The sequence below is a fragment of the Notolepis coatsorum genome, assembly GCF_963971535.1.
Source record: "Notolepis coatsorum genome assembly, chromosome: 14".
Taxonomy (NCBI): domain Eukaryota; kingdom Metazoa; phylum Chordata; class Actinopteri; order Aulopiformes; family Paralepididae; genus Notolepis; species Notolepis coatsorum.
The window spans coordinates 42,089,783-42,104,097 of NC_140178.1; positions in this window are offsets into that span (position 1 = coordinate 42,089,783).

Here is a 14,315-nt window from a genome sequence, read left to right on the forward strand (position 1 = left end):
GGGCCCTAATAATGGCAATCTAGCAATAGAATTTAAAAAGTTATAGCCCTGCAAAGAAGGGGAACTTCTCCATGTTAAATAGAGCTGGCAACGGATGGTATATCATGAATTTAACCTTAGGCAATCAAAGTGTTAAGTATGTTTGTGTTTCCAATGCACAATATAACGTTAAAATATCAAATATTAATAATCGTTTTCCTGAACAGGAAGTGACGATTCTGTCTGATAAAGAACGTTCCATTACCGTAGCCGCATTTCTCCTGCCGTATTTCTCTCGGGCTAGACGCAATAGCGCTCTGAGTGCGCGTCACTGTTTCATCGCTGTATCCGTCGCAGCCAATCAGTGCGTAACGCGCTGTGCGTTGAATATGATGTATTATGATGGAACTCGGGCGCGTTTTGAAGAGGTCTGCAAGCATTTCACGGAGAAGCTCTCTGATTGGCCGACGCAGCGATGCCAGTTCTTTCCGTAGCCGCAGTTTGCAACATGTTCGAGGCTGTGTGTTGTGAACTTGTGATTCAGTCTGGAGTCTGGACAGTGGGCAGTGAGTGGATATACATCGACAACAGTCTGGGGGACAGTCAGTGGACATACACTTTATTAAGCCCTCCGGCTGGACCACGTTTCAATTAAACAAAGTGAGTTAATTCTCTCTCTCTCTCTCTCTTAGCTAACGTTAGCTGCTGTTAGCCACTCAGCTAATGCTTAACTAACGCTCTCTCTCTCTCTCTCTCTCTCTCTCTCTCTCTCTCTCTCTCTCTCTCTCTCTCTCTCTCTCTCTCTCTCTCTCTCTCTCTCTCTCTCTCTCTCTCTCTCTCTTCTGTTGTGCTGCACCTGCCGTGTGTGTGTCTCTCTCTCTCTCTCTCTCTCTCTCTCTCTCTCTCTCTCTCTCTCTCTCTCTCTCTCTCTCTCTCTCTCTCTCTCTCTCTCTCTTCTGTTGTGCTGCACCCGCCGTGGTGTGTCTCTCTCCATCTCTCTCTCTCTCTCTCTCTCTCTCTCTCTCTCTCTCTCTCTCTCTCTCTCTCTCTCTCTCTCTCTCTCTCTCTCTCTCTCTCTCTCTCTCTCTCTCTCTCTCTCTCTCTCTCTCTCTCTCTCTCTCTCTCTCCTCTCTCTGTGCCTATGCGTGTGTTTGGAGACGGAGCGAGTTTGTTTCTAACTTTTCTATTTATATATTGTGTTTCAAGTTGTGAATTAGACTGTACTTTATTTGGCCAATGCGTGGTACATGTTTGCAAAATGTTTGGTATAGCGCCCCCTCTGGAGAAGAATTCAGGAGCCGCCACTGGTCGAGCTGTTACTGTTAGTGACACAAGTGCTACACATACATACATACAAAGCTTGTCAATAGAGCTACAGAGGGAGTAATGCTAGAAATCGTAGTAGGTGCGCTGGTGATGGGTGCAGGCTGAGGTGCTGAGGCTGCTAATGGAGATAGTTAGCTAGCTCCGCTTCTTTCCTTTTTGTGACCACATTTCTATTCCATTTTTCAAGATATTAGGACAGTATACCGACAGAAGGAGTAAGCAATCTACAGTACATTACTCACCTATACATCCACATATTAGACAGCTGCATTCTCTGAGTGATGAATTTCATATTTTTATAATTTGTCTACTTATATTGGTAGTGTCTGTGTGTCTTCTTCCATCTGTCCTATAACCCTGTAATCCTGTGGATCTTCAACTACACCTGGACGTCAGCTATTTGTTGCTCCTCCAGCTATTTGTGGAGTCTGTCTCTGTTTTTTTAATGTCACCGTTGCCTACATTTCATTAGTTTAGGCAAACTTTCCTTAAACTGGGCATCTTCCTTCTTCATCTCCCTCTTCTCTTGCTCCACTTTGAAAATGGTTCACGGTAATAAAGATAGTGATAGTGATAGTCTCTGATGGTAACTCAAATTGCTACATCATTTGATTTGGCACAAATTCATGCATGCAAAGGAACAGAAGAATAGTCCATTACATGTGAAATATGGGTGATAATAAATATTGGCAATACATATACATATTGAATTGGATAGGCCCACATTGTAGGCCCACATATAGACAGATTAATTTGATCTATTACAGATACAAATATTGTTTCGAGTGACAAGAAAGGACACGTTTTATATAAATAAAAAAGAAGAAAAGGAAACAAATTCACAAGGCCCCTTCGGTGGATGAGGCCCCAGGCAATTGCCTACCTATGATATGTGGTAAATCCACCTATGGATACAGCAGCTCCATATGTGAAAATATCATGTCATAATGTGCTGCCTTGCATTACCACTGGTACAGTTGTGATATCAGAAACATATTCATATTCATGTTTTATAGACTCAAAGCATTTCTATGTAGTTTTAACCATGATGGAAAAATATATATAATATTTACATAATGAAGACGTGATGGAGCCAGGACCATGAGGGGATAACATCTTTACATAATGAAGACGTGATGGAGCCAGGACCATGAGGGGATAACATCTTTACATAATGAAGACGTGATGGAGCCAGGACCATGAGGGGATAACATCTTTACATAATGAAGACGTGATGGAGCCAGGACCATGAGGGGATAACAGCTTTACATAATGAAGACGTGATGGAGCCAGAACCATGAGGGGATAACAGCTTTACATAATGAAGACGTGATGGAGCCAGGACCATGAGGGGATAACAGCTTTACATAATGAAGACGTGATGGAGCCAGGACCATGAGGGGATAACAGCTTTACATAATGAAGACGTGATGGAGCCAGGACCATGAGGGGATAACATCTTTACATAATGAAGACGTGATGGAGCCAGGACCATGAGGGGATAACAGCTTTACATAATGAAGACGTGATGGAGCCAGAACCATGAGGGGATAACATCTTTACATAATGAAGACGTGATGGAGCCAGAACCATGAGGGGATACCATCTTTACATAATGAAGACGTGATGGAGCCAGGACCATGAGGGGATAACATCTTTACATAATGAAGACGTGATGGAGCCAGAACCATGAGGGGATAACAGCTTTACATAATGAAGACGTGATGGAGCCAGGACTATGAGGGAAACACATCTGCAACTGGGCCGCTGTAATTCAATAGGCCCAAAAGTGATCTAGGCTAAACAAATACAAAAATAGCTGCCATGTGATTGTATCTTGTGAGTGTGTGAGTGTGTGTGTGTGTGTGTGTGTGTGTGTGTGTGTGTGTGTGTGTGTGTGTGTGTGTGTGTGTGTGTGTGTGTGTGTGTGTGTGTGTGTGTGTGTGTGTGTGTGTGTGTGTGTGTGTGTGTGTGTGTGTGTGTGTGTGTGTGTGTGTGTGTGTGTGTGTGTGTGTGTGTGTGTGTGTGTGTGTGTGTGTGTGTGTGTGTGTGTGTGTGTGTGTGTGTGTGTGTGTTTGTGTGTTATCTGAAGACAGGGCTTGGATGAAGAATCAAAGGGCTCATTGACAGCGAAGATGCAGAGGTAGGGTGTTAGGCTGCCACCAGCTCTAATTAGCCATTCAGAGTTATCGCTGAGCTAAAAACAAGCATGCACACACAATCACACATGCACAATGACACACGCACACACACACAAACACACACACACACACACACACACACACACACACACACACACACACACAGCCATACAAGCATACACTGTCACATTTAAATGCACAGCCCCCCCCCCATACACACACACACCCTGGTGTGCCTCTATTTCTTTATCTAGAAAGGGATAATCAGATAATGTTAACCCTCCAGAGTCTGAGCTCTAGAGCTCCGCCTCCCTAAGACAATTCACTATATATAATTTTTTTACATAATATGAAACTACAGGTTCATATCTTCAAAATAAGCCATCAATTGTAAAATTCGAGCGGATAGTTTTTAATCAATGTCCTATGAAACATTCTGGTAAAATCCTTACCAAGTCAACAGCAGGAGGGTCTGAAAGGATTCAGTGAATTCAGCAAAATGATAAGAGAACTACACTCTCTCCCAGAATGCAAAGTGATGTCAATGTCAATGTCACTAGACCAATTCACACCTGGAACAAAGGCCCAGTTTATAGTCTGTTGTTCCTTTGTTATTCCAATGACTGGGCCCAGGCAGGCCTACATTGACACACACTTTGATTTGATGCCATGTACACACACTAGATAGATCGAGGTTTACCTGAATACATTATATATAATTGTATAGTAATATAATATATAATATAATAGATAGAGAGAGAGAGAGAGAGAGAGAGAGAGAGAGACAGAAAGAAAGAATGAAAGAGAGAGAGATACAGAGATATAGACAGAGAGAGAGAGAGACATTTATAATAATATTATATTAATTAATTAATTTTTTAATTAATTAATATTATAATTATTATTATTTTGTTCCACCCGACGGGACCGGATCCGGTCCCAAAACGGAATCTGGTCATAAATCAATATTTTTGTGATTTTTTTATCAAACGTTTTCAAGTATTAACATCACTAACATGTCACAAAAGCATGTAGAATGTATATGATCATCAATACGTTAGTTTAGCAATAGGTTAAAAGTGCCAAAGTCTATTGCAAGACGGCGACCATTTTGGAAACTTTGAATAATTGAAATTGTAGTTTTTTTTGCTGCCATTTTGTCGAGGGAATGCATAGCTGTGGATCAGCATTGGAATTATTCCGAACTACACTTCCTGTCAGATTCTGTGGGGGTTCAAAGTTCAGCGTTCTGAATTAATTATTTCAATAACTGTTATTATTCGGGATAATAAGCCACAAAAGGTAACGTTTTTGACAAATATTGAAATACAGTTAGTTTCTCCTCCCTATTGTTAACATGTAGCAACAATTAGATCTGAAAATAGTTTCAAAATGGTTGCACTGTGGTGAAAATAAAAAGGTACAGTAAATTACAGTAGATATCATTATCTGTTCTTATGCACGCCTGGTGATACTAAATCCAAATTGAACTTGGTTATTTGAAAGATAATATGTATATATATATATATATATATATATATATATATATATATATATATATATATATATATATATATATATATATATATATATATATATATATATATATATATATATATATATATATATATATATATATATATATATATAAATGTCGGGATTGGCTATAATAAGGTAATTTATAAGCATCATATTCTATAATAATATTTCAAATTACATTGGTCCGGATGGGAGAATTCAGTACTGTATCTACAGAACATTTGGTTTAATCATCTTCCCTTTATTAATTTCCTTAGATTCTTTTTACACATGATCTCATGAGGGTACTGCTCGAGGTCAGTGTCAGTTTTTTAAGTTTGGTCTTTATTATCATGGTGTTATTCACTGTCAGAAATGCAAAGACAAATCATAATTCATATTCTCCTTTGTTTCATCACAATTTAAGCAAGCCTAGTAATAGACATAATATTTCTGACACTGTGAATACATTCCATGAGGTCCATAGATGTCCCTAGATACCAAGAATATGCAAATGGACCTTGTAGAAGTGCAGCAATATTCCATTTACCTAGGTATTATATATTTTAGGCGAAAATATTCCACGGGTGGAACAGGTTAAATAGAATAATTTTCTATAGGCTTGCCGTGGTAGTCAGTGATACTGGTGTCATTCTGTGTTCAGGCATCCATTGGCTCTGGTATTTCCATTGTCACTGGTATTTCCATTGACATTGTATAATATTATATACTTAGTGTTATGTCTCTTGTAAGCCCATATGGGCTGGGCATACACCTGTATGTAAGACACAAAAATTAAAAACATCAATCAATCAATCAGTCACTGTATGTTCCATAAGTGTTGGCCCATTTAGAGGGTACTTCAAGCAAACTTACTTTAAACTCTACTTTAAACACTGAGTAAAAAAAGATGACGGGTGACAAACAAATGTTTTGGCTCAAGTGAAAAAGTAAAGTGGTAAAGGTAGACCCATTTGCATGTTCTTGGTATCTAGCGACATCTATGAACCTCAGTGAATGTATTCCCAGTGTCCGAAATATTGTGTGTATTACTAGGCTTGCTTAAATTGTGATGAAACAAAGGAGAATATGAATTATGATTTTTCTTTGCATCTTTGCAAAATGACCAGACATGAATAATAGTTCAGTACCTTCTTGAGATCACGTGTACAAAAAATCTAAGCAAATGGATAAAGGGAAGGTGATTAAAGAGACGGTTTTGTAGATAAAGTACTGAATTCTGCCATCTGGACACATTCTATTATAGAATATAGAATATCAGGGCGGTGTTGTGGAAAATGTGTATATAGGGGGGACTAGTTTAATATAGGTCAACTAGAAGTGCTGAAAGACACTAGGGCGACAGTCCGGCTGATGTTCTTAAAACAACTTTAAGTACATGACAGATAGGGACAGATAGACATTTCAGTACATCACATCTTGTTCTTTTAATCTTGTAACATCTTGTTCTCTCTTTCACACACACACATATACACACACACATCTCACTCACTCACATACACACACACTCATTTTAATCTTGACTCCAGACTCCAGCTTTATCTCTCTTCGATGTTAAATCTATGTGTCATCTTAATGTTTTATCTCTCTTCGATGTTAAATCTATGTGTCATCTTAATGTTTTATCTCTCTTCGATGTTAAATCTATGTGTCATCTTAATGTCTTTATCTCTCTTCGATGTTAAATCTATGTGTCATCTTAATGTACGTCATGTCATATCTGATATAATATGTCACGTCATCATATCTGTCATGTGGGGGCAGGGCTGGGAAGGTATTATCTGACAAGCACAGGGGTTGGGAGTTTAGAGTGTTTTTGTTCAGCTGTGGTGACCGTCTGCTAGATCCATAGCTCTGCTGTTAAACTTTCTTTCATTAAATAAATTGCCTGTTGAAATTGGAAATATCGTCTCCTGCTGTGTTAACAACTACTCAGCCACAACATTTGGGAGACCCTTGACCTGTAGATCGCCCTGCCGGGCCCTTCATACGGCCAGCTCCTGACCTCTCCCGTAGACATTCTGGCAGTGTCGACAAGATAACAAGGTGAGCGTTGTGCTTTTTATTATAATATCCGTTAGAGACTCTGCGGGAGGAAAAAGTCGAGCTGGCTGTGTGACAGGTTTGGACGGACGACTAGAAACGAACACGAGTGGTGAGGTGTTGACATAGGGCGAATCCTCTTTTAACAGGCTATAAATGCGCATTTTGCTAATCAATTTTAATTGCATGTTTTCGACCTTTTGGTCAAACTTTCTCTGACCCTTTACAAACACTCTCGCCCATTCCCCACTTCCCTTGTACAACCAGGTTAACTGTGTCCTGGCGGTAGCATTAAACCAGGTTAACTGTGTCCTGTCTGTAGTAGCATTGTACAACCAGGTTAACTGTGTCCTGGCTGTAGCATTAAACCAGGTTAACTGTGTCCTGGCTGTTGTACAACCAGGTTAACTGTGTCCTGGCTGTAGCATTCTAGAACCAGGTTAACTGTGTCCTGGCTGTAGTACAACCAGGTTAACTGTGTCCTGGTTGTTTTGTAGGTTCCGGCCCTCTCATACAAGCATGTACTAGTACACGCCACACACACACATAACTCTCTCAGAGACACATACACACTCATTCTCATCTAGGAGAAACAGCCCTCCAGAGAAAGATGTGAGTTCACTGTGCACACATGGTTGTTTTGATCTTTTTAAGCCAAATAAAAACGAACGAAGATAGAAGATAGTGCATCCGTAAATAAGTAGCTACAGAGAAGCCAGCTGTGATAATATGAGCAGAGATTGAAAAACAAGCGGGCCGGTGAAGGAAGGCAGTGTTCTAAGGGGTTAATTCCATTTTTATTGGTCTGTAATATAAGGGTGGTTTTCCTCGCAAGAGGAGGGAGGTCAAGGACACTGAGTCGGAAGAGGTGGGGGGACAGGATATGTTCCAGAGGACAGCCGGAACGTTGAGGGACTCAGTGGGCTCACTCTGGGCCAGGTTGAGGGGTTTGCTTCCTCCCGGGGAACAAGATGGGGGCAACTATGACTATGACGAGGAAGACCCGGAGGCTGACCCGATGTATAGGGCGGCTTTAGGGATTGATTGATTGATTTTTATTGTGGAGTAAAAGACAGCATCCAAGGGATAAAAACATGAGAAAGTGCAAGCACTTATTTCCATCATGGTCCCTGATTTTGGACATGGACAGACATCATAAAACATAGAGCATCATAATAAAACATAGAGCATCATAATAAAACATAGAGCATCATAATAAAACAAAGATCATCATAATAAAAAAACAGAATAAAACATAATAGCAACCCCATACAAAAAAAGCACTTCCTACCCTCTCCTTCCTATGGCTATTCTATACTTCACTGGCTAGCCATTTCTTTGTGGCACGTCTAAAACTTCCCCCCTCTTCGATGTTTTTCAGGGCCACTGGAAGCTTGTTCCACTCCAGTGCTGCAGAATATAAAAATGTATTTGTGCCCATTAGGGAGTTAAATCTTGGCAGAATAAAATCCGTACTGCTCCTTCTAGTGGAGTATGAATGATTGTCACGGAATCGATTAAAATAATTAGATAGATATTTCGGACCTGTATTTTGAACTATCTTGTGTGTGAGATCTAATTTGATGTGAATTACCCTTTTATTGACCGGAAGCCAGTTTAGTTGCCTAAAGAAAGTTGGTCCTAGGTGAGTGCGTGGAGGTAGTTTAAGGACTACTCTAATTAATTTGTTTTGAGCTGTCTGAAGTTTATTTTTCAGGACCTGTGGAGCGCCACTGAACCAGGAGGTGGCAGCATAGTCAAAGTGACTCTGTACTAATGCGCCCGCTAGCATTTTAAGTGTTGCCTGGTCCAGTAGTTTCCCTTGTCTAGCTAGGAATTTCGTTTTCTGGCAGATTTTAGTGTGGGCTTTTTTAGCCATGGCCTCTCCTGTAAGATGTTTGTCCAGTATGCAGCCTAGATATACAACAGAATCCATGTTTGTTATTTGCTTTTCACCTACTCTTACCTTCATTTCAATATATTTACCAAGCCGTTTCTTTGATCCAAACAGGATGGCCTCCGTTTTTCCTAGATGAAGAGATAGTTTGTTATCTGACAGCCATGTCTGCACATTTGATAGCTCCTCACTAAGGGTCCTCTCCACTACTGCCAAGTCCTTATGGGAGACCAGAATGGCTGAGTCATCCGCATAAAGAAAAAGGTCTGATGAACAGGCATTCTTCATATCATTTATGTAAATGAGAAAGAAGAGCGGCCCCAGGACACTCCCTTGAGGCACCCTGCAGGTGATCGCCTTGGCTGAGGAGTAGGTCCCGTTTACATCTACCATCTGAGACCTGCCTGATAGATATGAGGTGACCCAGTTCAACGCTGACCAACTAAACCCAATCGCCTTCAATTTAAATAAAAGGACACTATGGTCAACCGTATCAAAGGCCTTTTGTAGGTCCAACATGATCATTCCACAGAATTTCTTTGCATCAATCTCCTTTTTGATGCAGTCAGTCAAATACACCAGACAAGTCTCAGTGGAATGAGATTGTCTAAAGCCTGACTGATGCTCAAATAGGATATTGTTACTCACTAAATATGTATTGATCTGTTCATGAATGATTTTTTCCATGACTTTTGATAGTATACTTAAAATGCTAATTGGTCTATAGTTACCCTTGTCTGACTTATTACCTTTCTTATAGAGTGGGATTACTCTAGCACTCTTTAGATCTGCTGGTACCTTCCCATGCTCAATGGAGAGATTGATTAGGTGGGTAATAGCAGGTGTGATGCTCTCTGCTGCGTCGTTAAGAAACCTAGCAGGCATCTGATCTAATCCTGTCACTTTACTGGAATTAAGTTGATTTAGCCTCTTGAGGACTGCGCTCTCTGTCACTTTACTAAAAGAAAAGGAGTCCTCTTGCAGCTCTAGTTGTGAGTAATACTCATGAGTGGGAATGAGTGGTTTAAGTGGGTCCAGTACACGAGCGTGCAGAATCAGATAGAGGATTGTTATGTCTGCTCCAAGGCACGTCCGGATAGGCTGCTGGTGAAGGGCACGAAGTTCAGTTGGGCTCAGTGTGACAGGGACGCAGAGGCATGGGAGGGGCCCCATAATAGTCGCTCTTGGTGCGAGGCAGAGTGTTTGGGGTAGGGAGGGGGTAGGCTCCCCGAACATCTACCCTGTAACAGGCGGCGGTGGAATCGGAAGATTCCCTGGGCACGTTAAATCCATTCTATAGTTGCTGGGGAGAAACTGAAGGCCCTCGTGTCTGGCAAGATGACCAACATCTTACTGTGTTACCGTCTAGTCGGCCCAGGAAACGTCGCACATAAGTTTGTGTGGGCACTGGGTGGTACGTGGACGACGGTCCACACCTAGAAGTGGGGCAGTGCACCGGAAGGGGCACAGCACCTGCTGGGAACAGGCTAGGCTGGTGAAAACGGTCAAAGTTTCCATACCCATAGCAAGTGGGGTGGGGATCAGACCGTAGGTTTCAAAACTGAGTGGCTGAGAGGTACTACGGACCTCAGCCGCCTGGGGTCCTGACTTGATGATGGACTATGAGATCTCTATCGACTGCGTCACCGGTCGGTCCGATGAGCATTATGACCCTGCTTATAGTCACAGAAACGCAGGAAGTGGGACTGTGAGGTGACTGGACAGTATGGGCATAAATGCGTCGGGCTCAATGTACAGTCAGGCCACAATAAGCCGAAACCGAATGCGTTAGTAGGCGAGTTGTGCTTCTGTGATCAGCAGGTTTGAAAAGAACCACTGGGAAGCAGAAGGGTAAGGGGTGTCAATTCAGAGGAATCTGGACTGTCACTCCTAAGATTGGAAAGGGTCCCAGCCTTAAAACTGCACCTGAAGGTAAAATAAGGGGACTTCTTCTGTTCATGTGAGGAGACCTTAGCCCGGAAGTGGAGACCTGCATCTCTGTTGGGGGAGAGGGGCCGACGTCGGACAAGGCAGTCCTAAGAAAGGAGCTGGTTGTTGCGTCGTAGCGGACTGCCTAAACCTTACGGGGAGAGGTGCATTTAAGTAGGGGAAGGAGTGCATCCGAACGGGAGGAGGGTACTCTTAACTGGAAGGAGGTTAAAAGGGTCGAAGCGTTTCTCGGCTCTAGTCGTTTTAAGGCGGCAGGAAACGTCACGGATTTCAAGGATGTCACTATGCGGGAACGTTGTAGGAAATTAGATGTATGTGTGCAGGGGGTAGCGACGGGGTTGCCAATACCCAGAGGTGTCAAACTATGGCTGACCAAGGATTTTGAGTGCTTGCAAAAGGAGGGGACCCGGGACGTAGGGGAGGTGGCAGAGGGGCGGTGCACTACTATTTGGAGCATCACGACTAACTGCACGAAAGAAGGAAAGTGTGGACACGGGGTCGTGTTAAAGGGAGTGGATACCAACCCACGGCCTGTAGCTTGCCCTTATCATGTCCAGGATATAGCACTGGCGGACCAATACTGGCTCTGCGGCAGTAGGAGGTTGAGGAATACACTTCCTTTAGATTGGTCAGGTAGATGTGCCCGGGTTCAGGCGATCATGCCAATGGTGGTCCTACCATTATCAGTGACGGAAGGACCTTCTGAGTCTCCTATCTCTCGAACGAAGCGTAGCTACAAGGCAGACCCAAGGGTGTATCTGGACAGCATAGGACAGCCAAGGGGCATTCCAGCCGAGTTCATGGCCAAGAATGAGATTGCGGCAGGGTTTGAGTCTATTCTGCCATGGATATCGGTCAATAAGAACACCGGGTGGATCAACTATTTGTTTTACAATCAGCAGCGGTATCTCAACTACACCGAGGAGGCGTTGGATGCAATGGGGGACCAGATGCACGCGACCAGTACGGTGGCGTGGCAGAATAGACAGGCTCTGAACTGGTTAATGGCGGAGAAGGGTGGAGTCTGTTCCATGTTTGGACAGTACTGCTGCACATTCATTCCGATGAATGTGGGGCCAGGGGGAAAGTTCTCCGAGGCCATGGCTAAGCTGAAGGATTTGAGGGAGGAGTTGAGGGGGAATTCTGGCCGGAATGAAGAATGGTGGGGGAGTGGGGTGTTTGAAAGATTGGGACAGTGGGGAAGCATAATGATGCAGACGGGGATATCCATTGGGGTGGCAGGGTTGATATTGGTTCTCCTTTTCTGTTGTGGTATGCCTCTCTTGGGTAGGCTGGTAACTTCACACGTAACGAGCCGAATGCTGATGGTGGGGCAGAAAGAGATTGAGCCACCAATCGGGCCATGCCCTCAGCTCTATGCTGCCTTAAAGGGAGACGAGGGGATAGAGGATTAGGGGTATGGTGAGGAAGGGACATTTTCTTTTTGTTTGGTTCAGTTTTGTTTGTTTTATTCCTTTGACTAGGCGTATGGTGAGGAAGGGACATTTTCTTTTTGTTTGGTTCAGTTTTGTTTGTTTTATTCCTTTTTACTTCAAAAAAAAAAAAAAAAAAAAAAAAGAAAAAAAGGGAAAGGGAAAACAACATGTAAGGTTTTTTTTGAAGACATTTTGTATTGGTTCTTTCCTTTAAGAGTGACGGGGGATGGTCTGAGTGATGGTTTATTTTTAATTATTTTGGTTTATTTTACTCATGGTCCTGGTCAAACCGGAATGGGAAGGGGCATCGGTATGGAATGGTACGGAGTGTCGGTTCTGAGCCTGAGGAAGCATTGAGAAGAAGTGTTCTGGGGATCGGTTCTGGGGACTGAAGGGACAAAGGGGGGGGCTGACGCAGTGGGCAAGATGGGCACCTCCCGTCCTGGCATGTTGTGACATGTTTCGACAGGCCTGGAGGTGTGAAGATGGGGGGGACACGTTGTGAGGTCGGGACCAGCGCCTTCCGTCCCGGCATGGGGACATGTTTCTACGGGGACTGGAGGTGTGGCGTGGTGGTTGCTGTATTGGCAAAATGTGACTTTTGGCAATACGGTGAAGAGACTATGGCGTGGGCATGGAAGGGGGGCTGAGCGATGGACACTAGGACTCAATGTTATGGAAGAGACAATGTCATTTTTTTTGGGGAGGGATGTTCTATGTTTAGTTCTGACGGTCAACTTCTCCTTTTCCTGATGAGAGTCGCGGTTTCCGGCCGGAACTGTGGCTCATTTGGTAAGCGGTGGAGGTTGGGGGGATTTGTCTGTCAGGTTAGGATTATAAGTTGGGGTATTTTTTTGATGTTTTATTATTACTCTTGTTTTGAGCGGTTTTGTGTTTATTGTGAGAACGGTAGTCAGCCTTTGTTGGTCCATTAGGGGTCCAGTGAATGAAGTAAGCGTTCTTGTTTAGTTAGACATTTAAAATGTATTATATGGCTAGGTTTCTTGTTTAGATTAGGCATTTAAACTTTTATTATATAAATATGGTTTCTCGTTTAGTTAGACGTTCACATTTTCTTGGTTATATGATTTGGGTGGGACTAGGGATAGCCCCAAATGGGGGAATGTTGTGGAAAATGTGTATATAGGGGGGACTAGTTTAATATAGGTCAACTAGAAGTGCTGAAAGACACTAGGGCGACAGTCCGGCTGATGTTCTTAAAACAACTTTAAGTACATGACAGATAGGGACAGATAGACATTTCAGTACATCACATCTTGTTCTTTTAATCTTGTAACATCTTGTTCTCTCTTTCACACACACACATATACACACACACACCTCACTCACTCACATACACACACACTCATTTTAATCTTGACTCCAGACTCCAGCTTTATCTCTCTTCGATGTTAAATCTATGTGTCATCTTAATGTTTTATCTCTCTTCGATGTTAAATCTGTGTCATCTTAATGTTTTATCTCTCTTCGATGTTAAATCTATGTGTCATCTTAATGTCTTTATCTCTCTTCGATGTTAAATCTATGTGTCATCTTAATGTACGTCATGTCATATCTGATATAATATGTCACGTCATCATATCTGTCATGTGGGGGCAGGGCTGGGAAGGTATTATCTGACAAGCACAGGGGTTGGGAGGTTAGAGTGTTTTTGTTCAGCTGTGGTGACCGTCTGCTAGATCCATAGCTCTGCTGTTAAACTTTCTTTCATTAAATAAATTGCCTGTTGAAATTGGAAATATCGTCTCCTGCTGTGTTAACAACTACTCAGCCACAACAGCGGTCAGGTGGCGTAGCTGAGATTGCGTTCGTCACCAATGCAAGAGGCTGCGGTCTCGACTCCCGGAGTCAGCATTGCTTGGGGCTTGGGCTGATCGCTATACTAACTCGTTTGGCTGGGTTAGGGGGAGGGCAAGTCATGGGTGGGAATCTGGCGTTGTGGACAGCGACGCCTACAGGTCAGGTCTGGGCGCTTGCTCAGCG